Source organism: Leucopleurus acutus (genome assembly GCF_964270905.1).
Source record: "Leucopleurus acutus genome assembly, chromosome: 5".
In the NCBI taxonomy this organism is placed as follows: domain Eukaryota; kingdom Metazoa; phylum Chordata; class Mammalia; order Artiodactyla; family Delphinidae; genus Leucopleurus; species Leucopleurus acutus.
In genome coordinates, this window is record NC_139147.1 from 45,574,920 (window position 1) to 45,601,096 (window position 26,177).

A 26,177-nucleotide genomic window follows, 5' to 3' on the forward strand; every position below is an offset into this window, starting at 1 on the left:
TGTCACGCTGAAAACAGAAAGATTTAGCCACTTTTAACCTGACTACTGAATTGTGTAGGTCCTTTTTAATGATGCCACCTTCTCCAGAGTAGGTTTGTTCTTCTATGTCCTATTGGTAATGCATGAATTCATGGCTGAGCCTCTCCAGAGCAGGCTTCAGCAAACTATGGCCCACGGGCCAAATTGCCTGTTTTATTGGGACACAGCCCTGCACGTCTGTTTAGTCATTGTCTATAGCTGCCCTCATGCTACAACTGCAGAATTAAGTAATATTAAGTAGTTGCAATACAGTCAGAATTTTCCACAAGTCTAAAATATTTATTATCTGGTCCTTGAAAAAAAAAACCAAAAAACCTGCTCTACACTGTTCTAAGACTAGAGCAACATCCAGTATATCCAGACTCTGACACATGAGCACCTGCATTCCTAAATCCTATTCTCCTGCTTCCATTTGGATTGATACGTGGGGCTCATCCTTTATCCTGGTCATGTAAGTTAAGCCACTATTTCCTCTATCACAGGATCTTCCTCTTTATCTATCATCATCATTTTGCTGAAACAAACCTTCCATTTGCTTCCTAACTGAGGGTGGAAAGTTTGCAGATGAGTTATATTTTCTTTTAGATCTGAAAATGTCTTTTCAATAAATGCAATAAGTAATTTGGGCATAGAATTGTAAGTTAAAAATATTTTTCCCTCTGGAGGCTCTGAATGAGACATTTTGGGCACTTAAGGACCTGTTTTATTGGAGATACTCAAATGCCAATATGTGGTTTGTAGTTTCCCTGGGAATTTTTTTTTCTAGGAAAGAATCTTCTGATATTTTATAGGAATTAGTGGTCAGTTCTTCCCTTTAAAATTTTCGGAATATACCCTTGCCCTGTTTGGGGCCCACTTCTCACTCCTGCCCTTTGCCATAATGGGTGTACCTGAGCCAGGAGTCCATCTGTGGTTCCACCATGTGAATTTCTCTCCTCTCAACGAAAACAATATTTTCTCTTCTTTTTTGTACCCTACTACACATATCAATACTCCCCAATCACTTTCCATGTTTAAAAATTTGCTAAACTCTCATCCACTGAAGTCCCATTTCTGGTCCTTTATCCTAAAGGATTACACCTAGTGATTTTCTTTTCTATTATTACAGGGGCATCAGACTGGGAAGGGAGATAGGTCCATGTTTATGCTACCATCTTTAAACAATTGCCAGACCTACTATGTTTTCAGTGCTCTACAAAATGAGATAATCCCTGGAGATACCTCAAAAATAAATGTATTCTTCTAATATATATTGATCTTTGACTCTCTCCCTTATTTTAACCCAAAGTCCTTTTCATGTTATTTTTCACAACATGATATAAGACTATTAGAATTGTTTCCTATTTATCTTCCTAAATAAACTTTAAATTTCTAACATTAAAAATCAATTAAAAATCCATATGATTCAAAATATTTTGTTAAAGAGCATGTTGGGCTTACTTTTGATTAAGTAAAACATAAAAGCAAATGATGGATCCATAAATAGACTGATCTGTTTTTATCTAAAGATAGCAGCTAGTGTGTGGAAATACCAGTTTTATAATACCTCAAATAAAAATTTCCCTGTATATGCAGACTAAATGCAATATATTTTACTCAAGTTGTGGATATTTTTTCTGTTGTTATTTAGCAGCATCCATGACAAGTGACATGCAGCTTTTGTTTATTCCATTAACATAAACATGAAATATTCTTGTTCATGCTTTTCTGTGCAGTGAAATTCAAAGGAATCATCTGGCCTTCCATTATTTAAAAAAGAAAAAAGGAAAAGAAACAATGACAAAAAATTATTTAGCATCTTTCTCTGCTCTGCTTGCAGTCTTATATGCCTGGTCAAAATGTTTTTTAAAGTTTCTGAAAATTCTACTGCTCATTAATCTCAATTTCAATGAGTCATATGATATATATTCACATTATTATAAATGCATTTTTCTTTACTTCTGTCTTCCATTAGCCTATTGAGGTTTTTTAATTTACATTTTTAATTTGATTGTAAAATGCAGTGTGATAAAACTTAGAAAGTACTTGAAACATGATAATATTGCGGTTGTCAACCATTTCTTGAGCTTTTAATCTAATAAATAAGACTAGATGTTGTTTATGTGATTTTAACAGATATTCTTGCAGAGCTCAAGTAGCAGATTTCAACCCATTATTTTTCCTTTCAAACATGATAACTAGTGCCATCTAATCTGGGATGGCTACTGCTATTCATGGCTGATTTGGGGACACTGGAATTAATATATAGTCTTAAATTTGGAGTTGCAAGTACCATAACAAAAGTGTAGATTTTGAATGGATTAAAAATCTAAGAATCTGCTTAAGAAATGCATTCCTAGAATGCTAGGTTGATAAGAATTTTCAACGTATATATTCCATATACTGTTTATATCCTTAAAAAAAAAAAACCCAGAATTTTCTTGCTGGATGAAAGGAGTAATCCACCCCAGCAATGAGAGTGGTACTAGTAGACATTATGGAGAAGAGTGTTTATCTCCACTGAGATTCCAAAATGTATGGTTTTCCTCTGGACATCCCTGAATTAATTAGTTCTAATACTATCAGTGGTTTATTTAAACAAGCTTGAAGGTCCTACTATTTGTTAAATTTCCACAATTTGTTAGTACAGTAATGTACATTTTAAATGAATTAATTTATATAAAGAGCTTAAAATAATGCTTAGTACCTACTTGGCTATTATTATTCTTTTCATGTAATAGGAGGCAATGAGTTAAAGTATATTAAGAAATACTTTTTCAATGGCCATGCTCAAGCTCAAAGGGTTGCCTATTCTAACACTTTGTGAACAATATTTTCATAATTTCTAAGGTGACATTCAGTATTAGGGATAACAGTCCTGGAATTTAGTTTCTTAAATCTTTCAGCAAGGAGGTATATAAAAACATTCCAAAAATGGAAAGCAAAAATTGACAGTAGAAGTATAATCAAAAATTGATAAATCTGCCAGTATGGTAGGAATTTCTGATACATTTTCTTTAATAATTGCTAGATCAAGTAGAAAATAATCAGTGAGGCTAGAGGGAGTGAGGAATATAATTAACAGATTCTAGCTTATGGATATATAGATAGAATGATAAACCTAAATTTGCCAAATCACATTCCCTTTATTTATTTTTATTCTTTTAAGTTATTACAAAATATTGGCTATTTCCCTGTATTGTAATATATATCCTTGTAGCCTATCTTACACCTAATACTTTGTACCTCCCACTCCCCCACCCCTGTGTGGCCCTCCCTCCTTTCTTGCCCCACTGGTAACCACTAGTTCTTTATATCTGTGAATCTGCTTCTTTTTTGTTATATTCACTAGCTTGCTGTACTTCTTAGATTCCACATATAAGTGATATCATACAGTATTTGTCTTTCTCTTTCTGACTTATTTCACTCAGCATAATGCCCTCCAAGTCCATCCATTTATATATATATTTATATATATATATATTTATATATATATATATATATATATCACATCTTCTTTATCTATTCATCTGTTGATAGACACAGCAGGTTGCTTCCATATCTTGGCAAATGTAAAAATAATGCTGCTATTAACATTGGGATGCATGTATCTTTTCCAGTTAGTGGTTATTTTGTTTTTTGTTTCTTTTTCAGATATATACCCAGGAGTAGAGTTGCTGGGTCAAATGGTAGTTCTATTTTTAGTTTTTTGAGGATGCTCCATACTGCTTTCCATAGTGGCTGCACCAGTTTACATTCCCACCAACAGTGTACAATGGCTCCCCTTTCTCCATGTCCTTGCCAACATTTGTTATTTGTATTCTTTGTGATGATAGCCATTCTGACAAGTGTGAGGTGATATCTCATTGTGGTTTTGACTTGCATTTCCCTAATGATTAGCGATGTTGAGTATCTTTTCATGTGCCTTTTGCCTATCTGTATGTCTTCTTTGGAAAAGTGTCTATTCAGGAGTTCTGCCCATTTTTAATCAGGTTGTTTTTTTGATGTTGAGTCATATGAGCTCTTTGTATATATTGGATAGTAATCTCTTATCGGTGATATCATTTGCAAGAATTTTCTCCCATTAAGTAGGTTGTCTTCTTGTTTGGTTGATGGTTTCCTTTGCTGTGCCAAAGCTTTTAATTTTAATTAGGTCCCATTTGTTTATGTTTGCTTTTATTCCCTTTACTTTAGGAGATGGAGTCAAAAAATATTGCTGCCATTTATGTCAAAGAGTATTCTGCCTATGTTTTCCTCTAGGAGTTTTATAGTGTCCAGTCTTACATTTAGGCCTTTATTCCATTGTGAGTCTATTTTTGTATATGGTGTTAGAGAATGTTCTAATTTCATCCTTTTACATGTAGCTGCCCAGTTTTCCCAGAACCACAAAGTTCCCAGACTGTCTCTTCTCCATTGTGTATTCTTGCCTCCTTTGTCTAGATTAGGTGACCATAAGTGTGTGGGTTTATTTCTGGGTTCTCTATCCTGTTCCATTGATCTATGTGTCTGTTTTGGTACCAATATCAAACTGTTTTGACTACTGTAGCTTTGTAGTACAGTCTGAAGGCAGGGAGCCTGATTCCTCCAGCTCTGCTCTCCTTTCTCAAGATTGTTTTGGCTATTTGGGGGTCTTTTGCACTTCCATACAAATTTTAAGATTATTTGTTCTAGTTTTGTGAAAAATGCTATTGGTGTTTTGATAGGGATTGCACTGAATGTAGATTGCCTTGGTCATTTTAACAACATTGATTCTTCCAGTTGAAGGACTCAGTATATCTTTCCATTAGTGTGACACTTGCAATTTCTTTCGTTAGTGTCTTACGTTTTCCTAGTATAGGTCTTTTGTCTTCTTAGGTAGGTTTATTCTTAGGTATTATATTCTTTTTGATGCGATTGTTATGTTAATGGGATTGTTTCCTTAATTTCTCTTTCTGATAGTTTGTTGTTAGTGTATAGAAATGCAGCAGATTTCATTATACTAATTTTGTGTCCTGCAACTTTACCAAATTCATTGATGAGCTCTAGTAGTTTTCTGGTGGCATCTTTAGAATTTTCTGTGTATAGTATCATGTCATCTGTAAATAGGCAAATCACATTCTCTTAAAATACAAAAATATTAATGAAAACTGACCATGTACTAGGCCATAAAGCAATTTGCAACAAATCAGATTTTTATAGAATACATTTCTAACCAAAGTACAATTAGCTTAGAAATAAATAGAAAGGTAACATAAAAAATTAGACAGTTTAAAACATAGTTTTAAATAACTTGTGTGTTATTTTTAATGTAATTAAATAACATTTAAATAACTCATGGCTTATTTTAATATAAATGAGAAAATCTCTAGAGCTAAATAAAATGAAAAAAACACATTTTAAAACTCATGTGGTACAATAAATGCCGTACTTTAGAGGTAAATACATATATAGCCTTAAAATGCTTATTTTAGAAATGAAGAGCTACTAAAAGTTAATGAGCTAAGCATCCAACTTAACAATTTAGAAAAAGAGAAATAAAATAATCACAAAGAAACTGGAAGGTAAATAGTAAAGAAAAGATTAAAAACAGTAAATAGAAAACATAATAGAGAAAAAATAAAAAATTATTTTCTTAAAAATGTTAATAAAATTATAAAACTCTGATAAAAAAGATCAAGAAAAATATAAGGTATAAGTAAACAATGTTACAGATGACAAAGGAAAAGATATAGCTACTAATAAATAAATATTTAAAAATCAGTAGTAAAATATAAACAGTATGTGGCAATAAATTTAAAAACTGGATAACGAAGACAAGTTTCTAGAAGATTGTATATTACAAAACCTCAGGAGGAACAAGATTCTATATTGTCCTATATCCACTCCATAAACTGTATCAGTATTTAACAGTTTTTTCCCCACAAAGGAAATTTAGGATCTAAATTTTGAGGGTTGGAGTGGGGTGCAAATTTTACCAAACATGTAATTCCAAAACACATATACAGAAATGCTTTCAAAGAATATTAAAGTTTTATTCCCCAGACAAATCTGTGGGCTGAAAAAAGTTTGTTTGATTTGTATTTTGGTATTAATGAAATATAATGGTAGGCAGTTTTCTTAGGTTGGATATATCACTGAACAAAAATTATTTCCTCACTTCTTTGGGGTTTGTTTCAATAATAATATTCTAAGTGCTTATTTGTTCAGTTAGCATAAAGGAGTGAAATTATAACAAATTATAAATGGCAAAAATGTTGCTCTATAATGTTTATAATAATGACTCATATGACACTTGATGGTAAAAACTGTCTTTTAAATAATAAAAAAGCTGATTGCAAAGCTCTTTAAAGAGAAATTTGTTAAGATAAGTTATGTTATATGTAATAGCATGGAAACTGCATATACTATAAGAGTTAATCAATAAAGGATCTTAATTATATACAGAAAAATAGTATATAGTATTAGTGCACATTTAAGAAAAATAATATAAACTTTATGCTTAGGAAATAGAGTAGAAGTATATACACCAAAATGAGATTGTATTTCAGTTATTTGGCCTATGGGTGATAGCTTCTTTCCTTTCAAGTTTTTGCTCTAGCAAATGTTCTCATTTTAATTTCGCTGAATTTAGGTAGCATCCTACAATTGGAAGCACTCATAGTTTAATTTGCAACAGTATTTCCTTCCTAGAAACACATATAATAATGGTATATATTGCAATCTAGGACTCAGTGAAAACATCTTCTGAATAAATAAAATAATGAAGCATAAGCTTTTCAGAAGATGAACTATGATGAATGTCTTCTGAAGGACAAAACTGACTGAATAAAAGTTTGCCTAAAAATCATGTTCACATTAGTGAAAATAGCGCTTTAACATGAAAACAAACTTTTTAATGTTCATTTTATTAGAACATGCGCCTGTTACTATCCCTTGAGAATAAATAATCACATTAAAATGTCTACAATTCTGAATCATGGTTTAATTTACAGAGTCATTACTGATTATGCATATTTTCTTTAAGATAAAATGAACTAATATAGGTTTATTATAAACCTTTGGTATATTAAAGCTATTCAAAGTCTTTATTGCAATTAAAGAATTGTGTAGGGCTTCCCTGGTGGCGCAGTGGTTGAGAGTCCGCCTGCCAGTGCAGGGGACACGGCTTCGTGCCCCCGTCCGGGAAGATCCCATATGCCGTGGAGCGGCTGGGCCCGTGAGCCATGGCCGCTCAGCCCGCGCGTCCGGAGCCTGTGCTCCGCAACGGGAGAGGCCCCAACAGTGAGAGGCCCGCGTATGGCAAAAAAAAAAAAAAAAAAAAAAAAAAAAAATTGTGTAATATCACTTTTAATAGTAACTCAGGACACTCACTGGCCTTTTTAATCAAAATAATCATCTCTGTATTTTTGGAAAGCTGATTTTTCTCCCATTTTTGAAAACATTTTGACCACTACAGCTGACAGTCTACTAGCTTCTCTTAGTCATGCTTGACTAAACACAAGTCCTCTGCTGTGAATACTGATTATGTTTACTGCCTGACTGAATTCCAAAATGTCTTATTTGTGCTAGTGCAGGAAATCATACATGCTGGGGGAAATGATACTGTCTCACGCTTGCCCACTCAAGTAACACTTGAAAACTTTTAATGTGTACTTTCACATAGAGGATTCAATACTGATGAAGGTGTCTGTCATGAGGATGTCAGTCCAATAATGCAGTCAGGAAACATTAGACCCATGCTGTTCATGATAATAGACACTGGGGATTAAAATGAAGACAAAATCCCTGTGCTCAAAATTTTCACAGTGTAATGGAGAAATGAATGAATGGAAACTTACAGCTAATGAGAGAAGTGTTGTTAATAGAAAAATATAAAAGGGGGGCATTGGAGAGTAATAAAGGATCATGCTTAAATGGAGGATATTATCCAGCCTAAAATGGAAACTAATATTTGAGAACTAACTCTTAGCTAAAAGCCATCCATGTATTATTATAAGTTAATGGCTTAATAAAACACAAATTAATTATTTTACAGTTCTGGGAGTCAGAAGTCCAAAATCAGTCTCATTGGGTTAAACTCAGGGAGCTGACGGTGCTGATTCACTCTGGGCACATCGGGGAAGAATCTGTTTCCTTGACTTTTCCAGCTTCTAAAGGTCTCCTGCCTTCCTTGGTTCAAGTTCCCTTCTCCATCTTCAAAGCCACCAGCATAACATCTTCAAATCTCTCTCTGACTTCTCTTACCTCTGTTTCCATCATCCCATCTCCTTCTCTGACTCTCCCTCCTGCCTCCCTTTTATAAGAACTTTTATGATTACATTGGACCCAACTGGATTGTCCAGGATAATCACATCTCAATCCCTTTTGCTGTATAAGGTAACACAGTCACAGATTCTGTGGATTAGAATGTGAACGTCTTTGGAGCTACTAAATGAATTAAGGGATAAAGACAGAAAAGCAGGTTTTAAGAGAGATTATGGTTGAATTGTATCCCCCCAACCCTGAAAATTTATGTTAAATCCCTATCCCCAATGTGAATGTATGGGGAAATAGGGCTTCTAGGTTTTACTTAAAGTTAAATGAGATCATAAGCGTGGGATCCTAACATGATAGGATTGGTGACTTTATAGGAAGAGGAAGAGGGAGAGATCTCTTCCTTCTCCATGGCCTCACCAAGGAAAGGACATGAGGGCACAGTGAGAAGGTGGCCGTCTCCAAGCCAAGAAGAGAGCTCTCAACAGGAAACCAATCATCTGGCACCTTGATTTTAGATTCCCAAACCTTCAGAACTGTGAGAAAATAAATTTCTGTTGTTTAAGCCACCCAGTCTGTGGTATTTTTTAATAATAGTGCAAGCCAGCTACAATAGGAGATAATGATAGGATTGCCCTTAGAAGGCGTCTAGGTAGTTATGCAAGTCTGGAGTTCAAGAGAGAAGTCTGAGCTGCAAGCGTAGATTTGGAACTTAACAACGTAAAGGCAGTAGCTGGTGGTAGTGAAAGATATTACCCTGAGATAGTGTGTGTACTGAAAAGGGACTATAGCTGAGAAAAGAACTATATATTTCTAGTAACGCTTCTATCCAATGCAGAGTGCTCAGCAGCCTGGTTATGGGAGGAGAGACTGGCAGGTGTTTGAACCGGTCCTAGGTTTCATTTGCAGAGAATGGGTGGCCGCAAGGCTAGTGAAAATATGTAGTAACAGTAGGAGCTGCCAGAGGCAGTGCTAGGTACCTTTACTTCTTATAATTCTGCAAATCAGATAGTCACGTTTTATAGATAAGGAAACGGAGACTCAAAGGCACTGAGTAACTTTCTCTGGGTCACAGAGATTTTTGGAAATTAGATTTTATTTCTAAAATGGTCCTTCTGATGGCAGCATAGAGAGTAAATTTTTAAAAAGCATCAAGCAGAGTTTTGAAATGCAAATATTTTTTAGTCTAAAGAGCTCTTTCAATCTGCCTTGAGGGAAGAAAGCAGGTGGTATGAGAGGCCTGTGGTAGAGGCTGATACTGGATTAAAAAAGTGTTCTAGGAGTAGAGGTAACAGTGAGTTTGAAAAGTCAAAATAATATGAATAAGAGTATTCAATAAGTGAGTAATACACTGGACTTTATGATGTCAGAGATAGAGAAAACTTTAATCTTCTTGAGGACAGAGTTATAATTGGGAGTTTGTTTTAGCAGAAAAGAATAAAAACTTGCTCAGAAAGAAAAAGAGGCTGTCTGATGTTTGGAATGTGGAGTGGGGAAAAATGGATAATGCGTTACTGACCTCATTCACTAAAGAAATCCTTACCCCCTTGTTTGATAAGGAAGTCATTCTCCTGTGTTAAAGAAATCCTGCTTCCTGGCTTAGGCTTTAAGAACCCAGCAGTGAAGGATACTTAGAGTGACATATTTAACATACTCTCTATGGTATCAGTATAATTTTAAAAGACTCAGTGGTTACATGGAATTTTTCTTAGACTGAAAAGCTTTGTAAAAATTTACACATTTATCTCTCAAGAAAATAGGTGGTAAGTATTTAAACTATCCACAATGATACTAAAGCAGGAAAAAGTAATATGACTTCCTTTAATGCCACAAAACAAATTAGTGGTGATGCCAGAAATAGAAGCCCTAACTTGTAAACCTGTCCTCTTCCATGTCTTAGTCGACTCTTCCTATTGACAAGCCTTGTTAAACACGAGAAGTCTTGCATTGTGTTGAACCTTTCTGTGAAGTTGAATCAGAAACATTCAAATATCATTTCAACTGGTGTGAGATTATGTTTTCAAAAAGATATTGTTCTCTTTCATATGTGGGAGGTGTGCTGTGTTCTCTTTCATATGTGGAAGAAACCAGACAGAATTAGTCATAAGGATTCTGGTATTTCATCCCTGAATGACAGACAGTGAATGCAATGGGGTGTGTGACCCTTCTGATAATAATAATGGAATTTACCTTAAGACCTCAAGAGACTAATAAATCCCTCTAGAACTGAATTAAAAATCTGTTATATGATTTTCCTCTATGCCTCTTCTTTTTTAACTCCTTATATGACACTTTATTTTTTTCACTCCTTATATGACACTTTAAACTATTCTTCCTGTTGCCTTTATACTCAGAAATGAAACTGGATTGTTTGTAGTTAATTTTTTTTAACTTAATACAGAAGGTATTGAGGTTAACTGTATACAATGAAAGAAGAGCAAAAATTGGAAAATTTTTACTCTCTCTAAGATATCCCAACTTTGAGTCTAGAGTTGTGTTTTCCCCACATTCATGCAGCAAATATTAAAGAAGTGCTTATTATGTACTAAGCACTGAGAGTACAATAGGAAATAGAGACAGTTAATCCCTGTGCCATCATGACTTAGATTACAGTTGACTGGATGGAATTAAGGGGAAGTGTTGAAATGGAGGGATAGTTACTAAATGAGTAAACTAATTAAAAATGAATTTCAAAGATAATTTCACATAGTTAAAAGTGCTATACAGTAAATATGTTATACTAATGCTCTCAAGCCAAAGACCCCAGGAACACACTATAGTTGAAAAAGCTGGATTTGTTGCTCATTTCAGCAAGGGAAAACACACACCATGGGGAACTGTAGTGTGTGTCAGTAAGAAGGTGTTAGAAAGAACCTATTATAGCACTTGGGCTTTGGTTGGGTGATGTGGCAGGGAGTCCAAGAAAGCAGGAGTTTGCTCTGGATTAAATGCTGTCAGAAAGCAATGGCAAATCTGCAATTGAATATCTGTTCTCATGGCCTCCTACTGGGTGCCTCCATCACCCTGTGATGGCCAAATACACAATGCCTTACACTGAACAGGTGAGATTAACAGGTACTTATTCATTCCATATACTTACAGCCTGGGCGGGGGGGAGGAGGGATACCATATGCCACACAGGGCCACCTGGGCTACACTTGGGAACCCAGTGGACAACCGGGGGCTGTGGGAGACAGGCTTTGTAGTGTCAAGAGGGTAGGGTACCCCCGATACCCTCAGCAGGATGTGACTGGCTTGCTTGAATCATTCCCCAGGCTGGCAGGAGAACCTGTCACTCAGGGATGAGGAGGAACTGCATCTTATCCGTTTGATAAGGCGGGTTGTTTGGCCTTATCTGTGGGAGCAGAGTGAGGAGAAGAACCCGTGGTAAAGCCATTTGAGGCCCTCCCTGTTCCCCCGTCAAACAGCACATAATATTGGTCCTTAGTTTTAGGACTTCTACCATAGTATCTCAGGGAGTCTTATCCACAGCGAAGGGAGACTAGAACAAGAATAAGGTTTTAATTGGTAGAGAAGTAGCAGTCACTCATTTTAGCCAAGAGAGGAGATGTTTAGTATTTTGGGCACTGTGACCTTGCCTTTTTTCTGTGCTTCGGCAAAATTATGCAGTAGCCTTGCTCCGTCTCATTTTATTGTGTCTCAGAGTAACCTGGTTGAGGTTGAGGTTGGTATAATGTCTGATAGGAGAATAACATAGCCTAGCTCTGAGAGCGAGGCCGGCTTCTGATTGTAGAGCTGCTATTTTTTTCTGTCTCATTTGGAGGGACCTGATGTTGGTGGGGGACTAAATGAGATGGGTTCATCAGAGTAAGTTTCTGAAGAGGGGAAAGCTTGGCATTTGCTGCTTATATGAAGCCATCACGTAGAGAAGAACTGAGCAGGGTGGAGACAAGGGAGGAAGGGGAACAACTTGTAGAGAATGTTCCCGTCAGAGGGAAACAGCAAGTGTGATGAAAGAAGCATGTCATTACACCTGAGAGGTATGTTTTATTTTATTTATTTATTTTTTAACATCTTTATTGGAGTATAATTGCTTTACAATGGTGTGTTAGTTTCTGCTTTATAACAAAGTGAATCAGCTATACATATACATATATCCCCATATCCCCTCCCTCTTGTGTCTCCCTCCCACACTCCCTATCCCACCCCTCTAGGTGGTCGCAAAGCACAGAGCTGATCTCCCTGTGCTATGCGGCTGCTTCCCACTAGCTATCTATTTTACATTTGGTAGTGTATATCTGTCCGTGTCGCTCTCTCACTTCGTCCCAGCTTACCCTTCCCCCTCAAAAATAATGGTTCTGAAGAACCTAGGGGCAGGGCAGGAATAAGACGCAAACGTAGAGAATGGACTTGAGGACACGGGGAGAGGTATGTTTTAAAAAACCGTCAGGAGCATGGCTTTCTGCTTCAGTGACCCTCAAGGGGTTGGAGGTAAGGGAGTACCAGAATCTCAGAACAGGGGGAGCAAACTTTCAGAAAGCCTCCAGGGGATGTTGATATGATAATCCTCCAAGACAGATTGTCCCTTGTTGCCTCTACCCTCCTCCACAGTTTTAGTTAAACGATATAGGCTTTATGTGGAAAATCCAATTCTAATTGATAATTTAATATAACCCTATATACCATACAACAAAATTGCTTGTTCAGAAAGGTTTTAACACCATCCAGGGAGAGAGATGGGATTGTTAGCAAGTGCGTGGGCTGTCAGTGGCAGAAGATCAATTATCCTAGATATATTTTTCTTGACTCTCTTGAAACTAGATAGACTGTAGTGATTTTTCCAGACCATCTAATATACAACCTATTTAAGCGAGGTCTCCATTTTATAGTGAAGGATTCCTAATATATGGTTTTATCATTCCATCTACCTGTGCATATCCAGTTAATGTGTTTGAACACTATACAGTAGTGAGTTTGAAGACATCATTGTTACTAACTGGGAATTTAGCATATTAACACAAGTATTAACAATGATAAATATCTCAGACCGCAGAGAATAGTGATTATAAACATGGACTCTGGAGCCAGATTGCCTAGATTCAAATTACAGCTCTACCACTTTGTAATTACGTTACCATGGACAAGTTACTTAGCTCATATGCCTCAGTTTCCTCATCTGTAATGTGAAGATAATAACAGTACCCACCTCAAAGGTTTGTTGTCAAGATTAAAATATTTTTTAGGTTTTTAGACCTGGCTCATGATAAGCACTATATAAGTGCTAGCTTTGTAATAATGATGGTGACACTGTGTTGGTAAAGGGAAGAAAAAGTATTTAACACCATATTCCTATAGTTGATGAGTTAATGATGGACTAAACAGTATATATAAAATTTCACATTTTATTAAGGAATAAATTCTCTTACCTATGATTACATACAGGGCCTCCACTCTTGCTACAAGGGCGATCATATAATGGATCAGTCTTTGGCAATATTTTAAAATATGCTTTAATTTAAAATATTTTTTCCTTTCTGGCTGATTTGTCTGATTCATCCAGGCTTACCACAGATAAGAGTTTTAATATATTCTATGACTGAATTTTTTACACTATGCCTAAAGAATGCACTAGGAGTCTCAGATCTTTAATTGAGGCAGCCATATTTAGTGTCACTGAAATAAGTGTGATAACAGCTTGATCATGCAAAGCTTGACATGAAGAAAATACCTGCCTGGTGTTAATAAGATTACATGAATTTCACACAACAGAAGACCAAAGTAAATTGCCACTCTGCCTGTCTTGATAAAATACCAACAGAGTTTGCGATTCATTTCACTATATTCAAAAGTTTATTTGAATTACTACGAAATGTTAACAGAAAATCACTTGCAATCTGGGCTCATGGCAGGTGAGAGGTTTTAAAATATTGCTGAATCTTTATATGTACTAACAGATTTATTAAGGCAAAATAAAAGAAGAAACAATATTTGTTTTGTTCTAGATATTCATTAAAGCAAACCAGAGTGATCTGAAAAGGAATTTCAAGTATCTTAGTAGACCTGGATATATCGGACATTAATTTAAACACATACATATACCTTTACTCTCAAGGTTCACAGCCTCAATAGAAAAATGTTGAAAATTTCTATCATTTGCCAATTTTTTATGTCTAAGAGAAAATCTTTAAAAAATTAAAAACATTACAAACAAAACTGGAAAACTGGGGCTTCCCTGGTGGTGCAGTGGTTGGGAGTCCGCCTGCCAATGCAAGGGACACGGGTTCGTGCCCCGGTCCGGGAAGATCCCACATGCCGTGGAGCGACTGGGCCCGTGAGCCATGGCCGCTGAGCCTGCGCGTCTGGAGCCTGTGCTCCACAATGGGAGAGGCCACAACAGTGAGAGGCCCGCGTATCGCAAAACAAACAAACAAACAAAACTGGAAAACTATGGCTTCTTTCTCCTGTGAACATAAGAACATTTAACTTCCAATAAGTTGAAAGCATCATTAAGTTAAAAAAAAAAAACTATTCTTGTTTTGATGTCAAATTATGTAAGATTTCTAAAACCCCCATATCACATACACTGAACTTAGGGACCACATTCTAGTCAGCATTTTTTGTTTGCTTGTTTGTTTATTTTTTTAACTATATATATACATATATATATATATATGTATGTATGTATATATAAAACTTGCTAGACTGCTTTTTATTTCTTTTTTTTTTTAAACTCACCACCTTTCCTAAACATCCTATAACACCAAGAGTTCCTTATAAGAATCAGAGTTTCACTATAGTTATGTAGGCAACACAGGAAAATACATTGTGGAAATCAATCAATCACAGTTTAAAAATTAATGAATTCATTCAAAAACATTCACTGAGTGCCATGCCCACTGTGTGTCAGCACTGTATTAAGTGCTGGGGATACAAAGACACATAGGGCAAGGACTTTGTCCCCAATAAGCTTTCATACTGGAAGGAGAAAGATGGATGTTGATGGGAAAACGTATATGAGAGCCTTCTAGCATCTATGCAGCAGGGTAACAAGGTGAGGGAGGGGGGTGATGAAGTAGAAAATGGGTGGTAGGTTAGAAAAGATTTGTAATGGAAGAGGCACCAACTTGTTCCTTTTGAATTTGTGTTCCTCTTAAATGACAGAAAAAGGTAGTGAAAGAATCAGAACTATCTGGTGTTGGAAATAAATTAGTACTGTACTCCTAAAACTCATTCACAGTTACTTTCAAAAGATTGTCACAGTATAGTAAGTCTTTGTTTTGGGCTAAGTCTTTCTAATAGACAAAGCTAATTTGCTTCAGGAAACATTTGCCATGGTGAGACATAAACTTGATTGCATCTCTTTCCAAAGGCAAGCCACCAAGGGAAGAGGCCACCCTCGAGTTAAGTCATTTTACTACCTATAATGACATATTACTGGGGTGTTTATAATTTGCCTGCATTAAAAATGTTTGGAAAAGGGCCCCAGCTGAGGTGGATTTATCATGAATTCAATGAAGCTTAGGCTTCAGGGCTCCTCACTTGCAGAGGTCCCTTCCAAGGTCTTGAGAGGGGTCCTAGCGATTTTTGTATTTATAACTTTGCATGTTTTTATTAGATAGGATTTCCCAAAGTAGATGAGGTTCAGGCCCCACAAAACCTTGATTCATCACCGGGTTTCAGGTAATTATAAGTCAGTAGGTTTCTTGAATGAAGCCTCTGTGTTACTGACAAACATCAGATGAAGTAATTAGCAGTGTGGTAGTCTATTTTAAATCTGAAATCTACCTCAAAGATGAGCCAAGAGCTTATTAATTAATAAAGTACCACTTTTTGAATGGTGGTAGTAATCACATCTCTTTCAGATAAAATCAGGAATGAAATATATTATGGAAAACCAGCAGTGGTTGATAATCCTAAATGCTAAGTATACTTTTTTTTCTGACTTTAAAGTGTTTCTCCTTCATTCACCTATGCAGGTCCAGACTGATGGCTTATTTTTAAAAATTCTTTTAGTCACTTCATTGGTTCTAACAATACAAGCTCCATGATTTTAGAAACTGAAGGACTCTACAATGTATAAAGGCTATATAACTTAACCAAACAGAGCACATTCACATGCTGGCTTCTCTGTGGTACATCCATATTGTAACAAGAACATAAGCACTAGGAGAGAATAAGAGGAAAATCAAAGCCTTATCCCTATTGAATTATTTACCCCATTGTTGAGAATATCAATGAGGGAGGTGTGGCCACACTATGAAGGCAAATTGAGCTGCGGTCACAGAGCTGCCCTAATGCTCCCCCAGTCAACTAGCATTGGTTTCCTTTAGATAGCTATGTACACACAAAAACTTACATACTTCAGGGTGTTGTCATCACTTTTTGCTATGTACTAGAATCCTGGCAGCTTCTCAGATTTAGAAAGGCATAAACCCTAAAAACAAACATAACATGAGTCTGCCCTTTGCCGTGATTTAGAGTGGCTGTTTTATTTGTAATAGTTCAAAATTTTGGGATTGTCATACCTGGCAACTACTATACTTTTCTTCTGCCAACTGCATCTTATTCTTCCCACTTGTAGTATTTTCTCCCATTCTACATGTTTTTTCACTTTCTTGATAGTGTCCTTTGAAGCACAAATTTTAATTTTGATAAAATCCCATTCATCTATTTTTCTTTTGGTTGTTTGTGCTTCTGGTATCATATCTATGAAACTGTTGTCTAATGCAAGGTCATAAAGATTTACTCCTGTGTTTTCTTCTAAGAGTTTTATAGCGTTACTTCTTACATTTGGATATTTGTACCATTTGGAATTAATTTTCATATATGGTGTGAAGTGTAGGAGTCCAGCTTCATTATTTTGTGTGTGGATGTACAGTTGTCCCAGCATCATTTGAAAAGACTGTTTTTTCCACATTGAATAGTTTTGGCACCCTTGTTGAAAATCAATCGACCATACATATGAGGGTTTATTTCTATACTGTCAATTCTGTTCCATTGATTTACATGTCTGTTCTTATTCCAGTACCACACTGTGATTGCAGTAGCTTTGAACTGAGTTTTGAAACCAGGATGTGTGAGTCCTCCCGCTTTGTTCTTTACCAACATGGTTTTGGTTATTCTGTTTCCTTGATTGCCATATGAATTTTAGAATTAGCTTGGCAATCTCTGGAAAGAAGACAGCTGGGATTTTCATAGGAATTGCAATGGAACCATAAGTCGATTTGGGAAGTAGTGACATTTTAATAAGATTATCTTCCAGTCCATGAATCCAGCATGTCTTTATATTTATTTAGATCTTCTTCAATTTCTTTCAACAGTTTTATACTTTTCAGTGTAAATCTTGCACTTACTTGGTTAAATTTTTCCCTAAGTATTTATTTATTTTGATGCTGTTACACATGGAATTGTTTTCTTAATTTCATTTTTGGATTACTCACTGCTGGTGTGTAGAAATAATATTGATCTTATATCCTACAACCTTGCTGAACTCATTTATTAATGCTAACAGTTATTTTCCTAGATTTCCAGGAATATGTCTTGTGCTCTTCCAGTTTCCCAGGAATACATGGGAACATTTCAAAGTCTTTGTGGACATCTCATTCCTCAGCTTTTCTTTTTAAACTTTTCAGTTGGGCTGTTTTTTGCCCCCAACTGTTATCCATTGCCTCATGCAACTGCCATGTTAAAATATTTGCCTGAAAATGTTTTCCAGAAATGACCCGTGAGGAAAAGTTTTTCTTACTAGACAGCTCTCAGTCAGGTCAAAGGCAAGCCTTTCAAGTGAGGTCTTCCAGGGGACCACCAGACATGTAAAACAATGACATTTCTTTGGGAAAGAGGCTTTGAAGGCCCTCCCAGTCCATGCTGCTCCTTCTGGTACCAGGGATGTGGGCTGTTTTTCAAGGCTACCACTGGCATGGAGAGCAAAGATGACGAGTTAAAGCAAAACAGATCTCATTGTTCTTACAGAAATTAATTTGTTTTGCTTGAATAAATTGCTCCCCAATTTGCTACAAGCATGTTAGTTAAATTTTTTTTTAACATCTTTATTGGGGTATAGTTGCTTTACAATGGTGTGTCAGTTTCTGCTTTATAACAAAGTGAATCAGTTATACATATACATATGTTCCCATATCTCTTCCCTCTTGCATCTCCCTCCCTCCCACCCTCCCTATTCCATCCCTCCAAGCGGTCACAAAGCACCGAGCTGATCTCCCTGTGCTATGTGGCTGCTTCCCACTAGCTATCTACCTTACGTTTGGTAGTGTATATATGTCCAGGCCTCTCTCTCGCTTTGTCACAGGTCACCCTTCCCTCTCCCCATATCCTCAAGTCTGTTCTCTAGTAGGTCTGTGTCTTTATTCCTGTCTTATCCCTAGGTTCTTCGTGCCATTTTTTTCCCTTAAATTCCATATATATGTGTTAGCATTCAGCATTTGTCTTTCTCTTTCTGACTTACTTCACTCTGTATGACAGACTCTAGGTCTATCCACCTCATTACAAATAGCTCAATTTCGTTTCTTTTTATGGCTGAGTAATATTCCATTGTATATATGTGCCACATCTTCTTTATCCATTCATCCGATGATGGGCACTTAGGTTGTTTCCATCTCTGGGCTATTGTAAATAGAGCTGCAATGAACATTTTGGTACATGACTCTTTTTGAATTATGGTTTTCTCAGGGTATATGCCCAGTAGTGGGATGGCTGGGTCATATGGTAGTTCTATTTGGAGTTTTTTAAGGAACCTCCATACTGTTCTCCATAGTGCCTGTACCAATTCACATTCCCACCAGCAGTGCAAGAGGGTTCCCTTTTCTCCACACCCTCTCCAGCATTTATTGTTTCTAGATTTTTTGATGTTGGCCATTCTGACCGGTGTGAGATGATATCTCATTGGAGTTTTGATTTGCATTTCTCTAATGATTAATGATGTTGAGCATTCTTTCATGTGTTTGGTATATCTTCTTTGGAGAAATGTCTATTTAGGTCTTCTGCCCATTTTTGGATTGTGTTGTTTATTTTTTTAACATTGAGCTGCATGAGCTGCTTGTAAATTTTGGAAATTAATCCTTTGTCAGTTGCTTCATTTGCAAATATTTTCTCCCATTCTGACGGTTGTCTTTTGGTCTTGTTTATGGTTTCCTTTGCTGTGCAAAAGCTTTGAAGTTTCATTAGGTCCCATTTGTTTATTTTTGTTTTTATTTCCATTTCTCTAGGAGGTGGGTCAAAAAGGATCTTGCTGTGATTTCTGTCATAGAGTGTTCTGCCTATGTTTTCCTCTAAGAGTTTGATAGTTTCTGGCCTTACATTTAGGTCTTTAATCCATTTTGCGCTTATTTCTGTGTATGGTGTTAGGGAGTGACCTAATCTCATACTTTTACATGTAGCTGTCCAGTTTTCCCAGCACCACTTATTGAAGAGGCTGTTCTTTCTCCACTGTACATTCCTGCCTCCTTTATCAAAGATAAGGTGACCATATGTGCGTGGGTTTATCTCTGGGCTTTCTATCCTGTTCCATTGATCTTTCTGTTTTTGTGCCAGTAACATACTGTCTTGATTACTGTAGCTTTGTAGTATAGTCTGAAGTCAGGGAGCCTGATTCCTCCAGCTCCGTTTTTTGTTCTCAAGATTGCTTTGGCTATTTGGGGTCTTTTGTGTTTCCATACAAATTGTGAAATTTTTTGTTCTAGTTCTGTGAAAAATGCCAGTGGTAGTTTGACAGGGATTGCATTGAATCTGTAGATTGCTTTGGGTAGTAGAGTCATTTTCACAATGTTGATCCTTCCAATCCAAGAACATGGTATATCTCTCCATCTATTTGTATCATCTTTAATTTCTTTCATCAGTGTCTTATAATTTTCTGCATAGGTCTTTCGTCTCCTTAGGTAGGTTTATTCCTAGATATTTCATTCTTTTTGTTGCACTGGTAAATGGGAGTGTTTTCTTGATTTCACTTTCAGATTTTTCATCATTAGTGTATAGGAATGTGAGAGATATCTGTGCATTAATTTTGTATCCTGCAACTTTACCAAATTCATTGATTAGCTCTAGTAGTTTCCTGGTAGCATCTTTAGGATTCTCCATGTATAGTATCATGTCATCTGCAAACAGTAACAACTTTACTTCTTCTTTTCCGATTTGGATTCCTTTTATTTACTTTTCATCTCTTATTGCTGTGGCTAAAACTTCCAAAACTATGTTGAATAAGAGTGGTGAGAGTGGGTGACCTTGTCTTTTTCCTGATCTTAGTGGAAAGGCTTTCATTTTTTCACCATTGAGGATGATGTTAGCTGTGGGTTTGTCATATATGGCCTTGATTATGTTGAGGAAAGTTCCCTCTATGCCTACTTTCTGGAGGGTTTTTATCATAAATGGGTGTTGAATTTTGTCAAAAGCTTTCTCTGCATCTGTTGAGATGATCATATGGTTTTTCTCCTTCAATTTGTTAATATGGTATATCACATTGATTGATTTGCGTATATTGAAGAATCCTTGCATTCCTGGAATAAACGCCACTTGATCATGGTGTAGGATCCTTTTAATGCGCTGTTGGATTCTGTTTGCTAGTATTTTGTTGAGGATTTTTGCATCTATGTTCATCAGTGATATTGGCCTGTAGTTTTCTTTCTTTGTGACATCCTTGTCTGGTTTTGGTATCAGGGTGATGGTGGCCTCGTAGAATGAATTTGGGAGTGTTCCTCCCTCTGCCATATTTTGGAAGAGTTTGAGAAGGATAGGTGTTAACTCTTCTCTAAATGTTTGATAGAATTCGCCTGTGAAGCCATCTGGTCCTGGGCTTTTGTTTGTTGGAAGATTTTTAATCACAGTTTCAATTTCAGTGCTTGTGATTGGTGTGTTCATATTTTCTATTTCTTCCTGATTCAGTCCTGGCAGGTTGTGCATTTCTAAGAATTTGTCCATTTCTTTCAGGTTGTCCATTTTATTGGCATAGAGTTGCCTGTAGTAATCTCTCATGATCTTTTGTATTTCTGCAGTGTCAGTTGTTACTTCTCCTTTTTCATTTCTAATTCTATTGATTTGAGTCTTCTCCCTTTTTTCTTTATGAGTTTGGCTAATGGTTTGTCAATTTTGTTTATCCTTTCAAAGAACCAGCTTTTAGTTTTATTGATCTTTGCCATCATTTCCTTCATTTCTTTTTCATTTATTTCTGATCTGTTCTTTATGATTTCTTTCTTTCTGCTAACTTTGGGGTTTTTTTGTTCTTCTTTTCTAGTTGCTTTAGGTGCAAGGTTAGGTTGTTTATTTGAGATGTTTCCTGTTTCTAAAGGAGGGCTTGTATTGCTAGAAACTTCCCTCTTAGAACTGCTTTTGCTGCATCCCATAGGTTTTGGGTCGTTTTGTCTCCATTGTCATTTGTTTCTAGGTATTTTTTGATTTCCTATTTGATTTCTTCAGTGATCACTTCGTTATTAAGTAGTGTATTGTTTAGCCTCCGTGTGTTTGTATTTTTTACAGATCTTTTCCTGTAATTGATATCTTGTCTCATAGCATTGTTGTTGGAATAGATACTTGATACAATTTCAATTTTCTTAAATTTAGCAAGGCTTGATTTGTGACCCAAGATATGATCTATCCTGGAGAATGTTCCATGAGCACTTGAGAAAAATGTGTATTCTGTTGTTTTTGGATGGAATGTCCTATAAATATCAATTAAGTCCATCTTGTTTAATGTATCATTTAAAGCTTGTGTTTCCTTATTTATTTCATTTTGGATGATCTGTCCATTGGTGAAAGTGTGGTGTTACCGTCCCCTACTATGAATGTGTTACTGTTGATTTCCCCTTTTATGGCTGTTAGTATTTGCCTTATGTATTGAGGTGCTCCTATGTTGGGTGCATAAATATTTACAATTGTTATATCTTCTTTTTGGATCGATCCCTTGATCATTATGTAGTGTCCTTCTTTGTCTCTTCTAATAGTCTTTATTTTAAAGTCTATTTTGTCTGATATGGGAATTGCTACTCCAGCTTTCTTTTGGTTTCCATTTGCATGGAATATCTTTTTCCATCCCCTTACTTTTGGTCTGTATGTGTCTCTAGGTCTGAAGTGGGTCTCTTGTAGACAGCAAATATATACATCTTGTTTTCGTATCCATTCAGCCAATCTGTGTCTTTTGGTGGGCATTTAGTCCATTTACATTTAAGGTAATTATCGATATGTGTGTTTCTATTCCCATTTTCTAAATTGTTTTGGGTTTGTTATTGTAGGTCTTTTCCTTCTCTTTTGTTACTTGCCTAGAGAAGTTCCTTTAGCATTTGTTGTAAAACTGGTTCGGTGGTGCTGAACTCTCTCAGCTTTTGCTTGTCTGTAAAGGTTTTAATTTCTCCATCAAATCTGAATGAGATTCTTGCTGGGTAGAGTAATCTTGGTTGCAGGTTTTTCTCCTTCACCACTTTAAATATGTCCTGCCACTCCCTTCTGGCTTATAGAGTTTCTGCTGAAAGATCAGCTGTTAACCTTATGGGGATTCCCTTGTGTTTTATTTGTTGTTTTCCATTGCTGCTTTTAATATGCTTTCTTTGTATTTAATTTTTGACAGTTTGACTAATATGTGTCTTGGCATATTTTTCCTTGGATTTATCCTGTATGGGACTCTCTGTACTTCCTGGACTTGATTAACTATTTTCTTTCCTATATTAGGGAAGTTTTCAACTATAATATCGTCAAATATTTTCTCAGTCCCTTTCTTTTTCTCTTCTTCTGGAACCCCTATAATTCGAATGTTGGTGCATTTAATGTTGTCCCAGAGGTCTCTGAGACTGTCCTCAGTTCTTTTCATTCTTTTTTCTTTATTCTGCTCTGCAGTAGTTATTTCCACTATTTTATCTTCCAGGTCACTTATCCGTTCTTCTGCCTCAGTTATTCTATTGATCCCATCTAGAGAATTTTTAATTTCATTTATTGTGTTGTTCATCTCTGTTTGTTTGCTCTTTAGTTCTTCTAGGTCATTGTTAAACGTTTCTTGCATTTTGTCTATTCTATTTCCAACATTTTGGATCATCTTTACTATCATTATTCTGAATTCTTTTTCAGGTAGACTGCCTATTTCCTCTTCACTTGTTAGGTCTGGTGGGTTTTTATCTTGCTCCTTCATCTGCGGTGTGTTTTTCTATCTTCTCATTTTGCTTATCTTACTGTGTTTGGAGTCCTCTTTTGCAGGCTGCAGGTTTGTAGTTCCTGTTGTTTTTGGTGTCTGTCCCCAGTGGCTAAGGTTGGTTCAGTGGGTTGTGTAGGCTTCCTGGTGGAGGGGACTAGTGCCTGTGTTGTGGTGGATGAGGCTGGATCTTGTCTCTCTGGTTGGCAGGTCCACGTCTGGTGGTGTGTTTTGGGGTGTCTGTGGACTTATTATGATTTTAGGCAGCCTCTCTGCTAATGGGTGGCTTGTATTCCTGTTTTGCTAGTTGTTTGGCATAGGGTGTCCAGCACTGTAGCTTGCTGGCTGTTGAGTGAAGCTGGGTGGTGGCGTTGAGATGGAGATCTCTGGGAGATTTTCACTGTTTGATATTATGTGGAGCTGGGAGGTCTCTTGTGGACCAGTGTCCTGAAGTTGGCTCTCCCACCTCAGAGACAGAGCCCTGACTCCTCGCCGGAGCACCAAGAGCCTTTCATCCACACGGCTCAGAATAAAAGGGAGAAAAAGTAGAGAGAAAGAATTAGTAGAAGTAGGAAGAAAGAAAATAAGAAAGAAAGGAAGGAAGGAACAAAGAAAGAAAGAGGAAAAGAAGGAAAGAAGGGAAGAAAGAAAGGAGGGGGGGAGTGAGGGAGCGATGGTAGGAGGAAGGAAGGAAGGAGGGAAGGAAGGAAAAAAGAAAGAAAGAAAGAAGATAAAGTAAAATAATATAAAATATAATAAAGTTATTAAATCAAAAAATAACTAAGAAAAAAAATTTTTTAAAAAAAGGACAGATAGAACCTTAGGACAAATGGTGGAAGCAAAGCTATACAGACAAAAATCTCATACAGAAGCATACACATACACACTCACAAAAAGATGAAAAGGGGAAAAAATCATAAAACTTGCTCTCAAAGTCCACCTTCTCAATTTAGGATGATTCGTCGTCTATTCATGTATTCCACAGATGCAGGGTACATCAAGTTGATTGTGGAGCTTTAATCCGCTGCTTCTGAGGCTGCTGGGAGAGAGTTCCCTTTCTCTTCTTTGCTCTCACAGCTCCCAGGGCCTCAGCTTTGGATTTGGCTCCGCCTGGGCGTGTAGGTCGCCGGAGGGCGTCTGTTCTTTGCTCAGACAGGACGGGGTTGAAGGAGCCGCTGATTCGGAGGCTGTGGCTCACTCAGGCCGGCGGGAGGGAGGGGCACGGAGTGTGGGGTGAGCCTGCGGTGGCAGAGGCCGGCGTGACATTGCACCAGCCTGAGGTGCGCCGCGCGTTCTCCTGGGGAAGTTGTCCCTGGATCCCGGGACCCTGGCAGTGGTGGGCTTCACAGGCTCCCGGGAGGGGAGATGTGGATAGTGACCTGTGCTTGCACACAGGCTTCTTTGTGGCGGCAGCAGCAGCCTTAGCTTCTCCTGCCCATCTCTGGGGTCCACGCTTTTAGCCGCGGCTCCTGTCCGTCTCTGGAGCTCCTTTAAGCGGTGCTCTTAATCCCCTCTCCTCATGCACCAGGAAACAAAGAGGGAAGAAAAAGTCTCTTGCCTCTTCGGCAGCTCCAGACCTTTTCCCGGACTCCCTCCCGGCTAGCCATGGTGGACTAACCCCTTCAGGCTGTGTGCATGCTGCCAGTCCTCTCCCTGTGACCCGACGGAAGCCCGAGCCTCAGCTCCCAGCTCCCGCCCACCCCGGAGGGTGAGCAGACAAGCCTCTCGGGCTGGTGAGTGCCGGTCAGCAGCGATCCTCTGTGTGGGAATCTCCCCGCTTTGCCCTCCGCACCCCTGTTGCTGCGCTCTCCGCGGCCCCGAAGCTCCCCTACTCCGCCACCCGCAGTCTCCGTCCACGAAGGGGCTTCCTAGTGTGTGGAAACCTTTCCTCCTTCACAGCTCCCTCCCACTGGTGCAGGTCCTGTCCCTATTCTTTTGTCTCTGTTTTTTCTTTTTTTCTTTTGCCCTACCCAGGTACGTGGGGAGTTTCTTGCCTTTTGGGAGGTCTGAGGTCTTCTGCCAGCATTCAGTAGGTGTTCTGTAGGAGTTGTTCCGCGTGTAGATGTATTTCTGGTGTATCTGTGGGGAGGAAGGTGATCTCCGCATCTTACTCTTCCGCCGTCTTCCCCTCGTCCTGCTTTTTATTTCTAATGGACATGTTTACACATAATTTAGGAAGCAAAGTTTTGGCTTATTTCCTTTCTAGTTTTTTTTCATTTAGAAAAACATCTTAACATCTATACCGAAATATAATTAATATTCATGAATAGTCAATATTTAGTTGACTGTAATGAATTGGTTCAAAGAAAATATGGATAATCTGTGATGCTGCAAAAATTTAATTTGATCCTCTACACTTAAACTTACATAGCATCGAGCTACTGGCCAGAACTGCTAGCTAATAAACCAACTGAAGATATTTTAATTTTTATTTCTTTCGCCTTTCCAAAGATTTATATAACTTAAAGCACATAAATAGTACTTTACAGTTTGTAAGCACTTTTATATGCATTATCACTTTTGATCTTCCCAGTATCCTTATGGGGAAGGAACATTATAGAATTACAAAAGGTTTCATTATTATATTCACTTATAGATGAATAAATTGGGGATCAAGCATCATACTTTTAAGTAAATGCAGGGAATTGACCATAGAAAAATTAAATATGAAATCTCAAGCTTTATTGAATTTACTGCATTGCACTGAGAAGTCTCTGATCGTCCTTCCCTCAATAACCCCTCTAGTCAACCTTGTCTCCTTACTGCCCTACGTCCATGTCATTCTCTTTACTGTTTCTGACCATTGAAACTTTGTCTTCACTTCCCTCACTCCATATACTCTTGT

The 26,177-nt window shown here is 37.3% G+C and overlaps 1 protein-coding gene across 4 annotated transcripts in view; it reads left to right on the plus strand.

Moving 5' to 3' along the window:
* The window catches only part of EPHA6 (EPH receptor A6), a gene marked incomplete at its 5' end in the record, with an annotated part of 855,070 nt that overhangs the window by 612,089 nt on the left and 216,804 nt on the right, over positions 1–26,177 (plus strand). The gene's annotated exons all lie outside the window — the stretch shown is intronic.